The sequence below is a fragment of the Gossypium arboreum genome, chromosome 4 (genome assembly GCF_025698485.1).
Source record: "Gossypium arboreum isolate Shixiya-1 chromosome 4, ASM2569848v2, whole genome shotgun sequence".
Classification (NCBI taxonomy): domain Eukaryota; kingdom Viridiplantae; phylum Streptophyta; class Magnoliopsida; order Malvales; family Malvaceae; genus Gossypium; species Gossypium arboreum.
The window spans coordinates 91,899,496-91,904,105 of record NC_069073.1 but is presented as its reverse complement, the minus strand read 5'-3'; the positions used below and the strand labels follow the sequence as shown (position 1 = coordinate 91,904,105).

General features: G+C 35.4%; 1 non-coding gene across 1 annotated transcript; it reads right to left on the bottom strand.

The window, feature by feature from the left end:
* Window positions 1-383: 383 nt before the first annotated feature.
* LOC128292391 (small nucleolar RNA R71) lies at window positions 384-490 on the bottom strand. Its single transcript, XR_008282376.1, has one exon. It is a non-coding gene; the product is annotated as a small nucleolar RNA R71 (small nucleolar RNA).
* Between the last annotated feature and the right edge of the window lie 4,120 nt (window positions 491-4,610).

The window sequence follows — 4,610 nt, the reverse complement described above, 5'->3', positions numbered from 1 at the left end:
TGCTTTAGTTGCTCAGATGTTTGATTATTGGGATAGGCCAATTTGAGAGTATGTAGTTCCTATCTTAGACGACCTGAATCCTGGAATTTTAAGACATCAAATTCAAGCCCCCCACTTTGAGTTGAAACTTGTAATGTTTCAGATGCTTCAATCAATTAGCTAGTTTGGTGGTTCACCAATTGAAGATCCTAGATTTCACTAAGACTTTTTTGGTAGGTCTGTGATTCTTTCAGACAGCAAGGTGTCCCTGAAAATGCCTTAAAACTCAAGTTGTTTCCCTATTCTTTAAGAGATCGTGCTAGAACTTGGGTCAACGCTTTGCCATCTGGAATGATCTCTGCCAAAGATTCCTACTAGGATATAACTCACCCAATATGAATGTTAAACTGAGAAATGACATAACATCCTTCAAGCAACTAGAGGATGAAACACTATATGAAGCGTGGGAAAGATTCAAAGATATGCTTAGGAAATGTCTTATGCATTGATTTCAACATTAGACCCAAATAGAGATGTTCTATAGTGGTTTGAATGCATGGACACGGATGGTAATTGATGCCTAAACTAATGGAACTCTATTAGACAAGTCCTACAATGAAGTATATGAGATTTCAAAGAGAATTGCCAATAACATTTATCAATACCCCACAACAAGAGCTAGAACTGGTAAGAGAGTAGTTGGATCATTTGAACTGGATGTGATTACAACGCTTACTACTCAGGTATCTTCTTTAGCCAACATGATAAAGATCACATAGAAGCCTAGTGAGGTGAAAGAACTGAAAGCAGCTGGGTTATCTTGTGTTTACTATAGTGAGGATCACATTTTTGAAGAGTGTCATTCGAACGCAGCATCTGTCTACTATATGGGCAACTTCAATACGAACAACAACCTTTATTCTAAGACATATATTCTTGGTTGGAAGCAACACCCGAAATTTAGGTGGAACAATCAAGAAGCTGTAAATTCTAACACAGTTGTCAGACCCAATACCAAGAATGTCCCACCTGATTCCATCAATCTGTACTGCCTCAACAACAAGTTCGACAAGTTCAAACATCATCTTCTTCCTCATCTATTGAATCTCTATTGAATGAATATATATGGCTAAGAATGATGTTGTGATCTAGAGCCAAGTTTTATCTTTACGAGCTTTAGAGAACCAAGTAGGACAGATAGCTAATGCTTTGAACTCAAGAACACAAGGAACTTTACCTAGTGATACCTAGAATGTAACAGCCCGTTTTTAGTTAAATCATAACAGGGGTTTTGAGGCCACAAATCTGAAGTCAAAATAATTATTTTACTACTATTTTTGGGTCTACTGTTTGATAATATGATTGTGTAAAAATTTCGTTAAGAAATTTTATTGTTTGATAGGTCAATTTGATAAAAAGGACTAAATCGCGTAAAGTGCAAAAGTGATGTTCTATTAGCTAAAGGTGTCTAATAGCTATAGAACCTTAAAGTCAAGGTCCTCAAGTAGTAATTAGAGCATTATTAAGTTAGTGGAAAATTATGATATTGGTATTGTTGTAATTAGTGGGATTAATTAAGGTTATAATGGTAAAATAATTAATAATGATATAATAACATAAGATTATTATGTTCATTTTCTTCACAAAAATAGCAAAGCCGATTCTAACATGAAGAAACGATAGCTAGGTTCGGCCATGCTTGTTTTGCTTGATTGGTAAGATATTTTGTTCTGTTTTTAATGATTTTTATGTTTTTGAGATCGTTGCAACTAGGTCTAGCTAGCTCAGGGACTAATTTGCAAAATTGATAAAGATTTTGAATGTTGCCATTGATGAATACATGAGTATTTTGATGTTTAATGATAGATTATGAAAGTTTCACGATAGTTATACAAGTTTTGTTAAGTGATTTTTAGTGAAAATGCAAATTAGGGATTAAATTATGAAATGTGGAAACTGTGGTTTAAATGTGAAATAAATGAAAAATATGGGCTGCTAAGGGCATAATAGTAATTTAGCTAGGCTTGGTTGTGATAAAATTCATTGAATTTTGTTTTACGAGCCTATGGACTAAATTGTAAAAGTGGTGAAACATTATGGGAAAATGTGTAAATGTGCTCAAATGTGTGTTTTGGATTAGATTGAATAGAGATATTATTAAATAAGTTAATTTTGAATATATTTAGATCAAGAAAAGTGGAATTCGGATCTAGATCGGGAGAAAACTAAAGTTATCGACTAATCGACCTATTTCGTCGTGTTTACATCTGAAGTAAGTTCGTATATTATAAGTTTTAATACAGATGTAATTTATATGCTTTGATATTGCATATATTGTGAATATGAGAATATAGATATGTTCGATAGTGATTCAACGACGTTTCGACATTTGAAATCTCGATTGAACCTTAGGAATTGTTTAGGATACTAGTGACATGTCACTAGAGAATTAATGAGTTGGCTTCGGCCCATGATATTAGCACTTCGGGTGCGAGTTATACCTATTTGGCTTCGGCCATGAATATCAGCTGATTTGGCTTCGGTCATGAAATCAGTATTTAATATATAAGCTACTTTGATTTGGATTCGAACCATGGTATAGGTACTTAATATGCGAGACTCTTGAGTATCCCACTTCTATTTCGAATGGTTCAGCAGGTAAATGAATAATGTGATTGAGTATGAGAATGATATGATATGGTACAGGTACATACATAACATGTATAGGTTTTGGTTCGAAGAAACTTGTTAAGAATGTGATTGATATCATAATTGTGTATATGAAAGGTTTGTTAGCTAATATATGCTAAATGTTGATATATTTAAATCATTGTATTATATTCTTGAGATTGTTTTAATTTTATTGTATACGAGCTTAATAAGTTTTATAGCTTACTTTGTTTATTTTCCTGTGTTTTATAGTGTTACCAAGCTAACTCGGATTTGAGGATCGTCAGAGATAACTTCACACTATCCACCTATCACTAAGTACCTATAAACTTTGGTATTTTGAGTATGTGGCATGTATAGGAACTTTGGTCATGTTGGTTATGTTTTGGTAATGACTTTGGCCATTTGAATTGGCTTGTAAATGTGTATGTTTTGGTTTGTATATATAGCTATGAGTGATGGCTTATTTGGAGTTATTTTGGTATGGTTGAATCATGTATTGATATTTGTGTTTATGCTTTGTGATATGAGTTATATGATGGTTGTGTGATGCTTGATGGCTATAGGTATTATGAGTATCAAATGGTTGAGTTAAAGATAATGGTATACTTATGAAATTAGGCTTGATATTGCATATTTGAGTTTAGCCATTTTTTATGATTTAAGGAAGTAAAGTTTGGTACAATTGGTAGGGTATGTTTTGGTGATTTCTATATATGTAAAATGGAAGTATGGAGTGTGCAGGATTTATGTTTTAATTGGCTGGTTTAGATGATTAGATATGCTATGTGTTGGTGATAATTGATGAGGTGTAAGTATGTGCAAGTTTAGGTGGCAAAATGGCATGGTAAATAGTTTATTTTTGTCCACACGGGCAGAGACACGTGCGTGTGTCTCGGCCATGTGTGACACACGGTTATGTTACACAGCCGTGTATCCGTTGGTGTTGAAATTAAAATCAAGTCAGTATGCTGTACATGGTCTCACACATGGGCGTATGGCATAAGTTAGTATACCCTACAGGTTTGACACAGCCTAGCACACGGTCTGGCACAAGGGCATGTATGGCCAATTTTAGGGTACACGGGTGTGTGTGTTGGCCATGTGACCCAACTCAGAGAATTACACAGGGTCGAACACGGGCTAGGACACATCCATGTGCTCCTATTTCGAATGTCCACATGATTTGTGACATGAGCGTGTCTGGTGGCCATGTGAGAGACACGACCAGGCGACACGGGCGTGTGTCCCTTATTTTGAGAAAATTTTTCAAGGTTTTGTAAACGTTTCCTAAGTTATTAGTTTAGTCCCGAATAACTCTCAATATATGTTTAGAGCCTCGAAAGCTCGTATTAGGGACAAATTGATTGAGATTGAATGATGAATGCATGAACTGTGAAAATGTATGTTAAATGAATGTTTAATTGTTTATATGTCCGTTAATGCTCCGTAACCTTATTCTAGCATTGAACACGTGTGAGGGGTGTTACATTTATTGGTATCAGAGCTACGGTTTAGTCGATTATAGGACTAATGTAGCATGTGTGTGAGTGTAGCTATACATGCCATATATAACCTGTGATAGTGTGATGACTCCTGACAATGTAAAATGTGTGATAGTGTCATGACTCCTGACAATGTAAAATGTGTTTTTATATAGTGAATAGATCCCGATCGAGTAGTAGTTGATGATGTTGAGAGTAACGCACCAGCTCCCACACAAGGGACAGCGTCGTTTGGATCTAGACCCGTATCAGGTTGCTAGAGAAGAGAGGCTAAAGAAGCCTTTGTCCAAATTGATGAACGAAAGGTTCACTAAGTATGTCCGAATGAACCCGGGTGCTCAATTGATTCCTGTAGCCCATCAAGTTATGGAATTTCAACTACTAAATAAGCCTCTGGTTGATAAAATTCGTAGGAACAAGGCGGAAGAGTTTAGAGCTACCATTGATGATGATCCC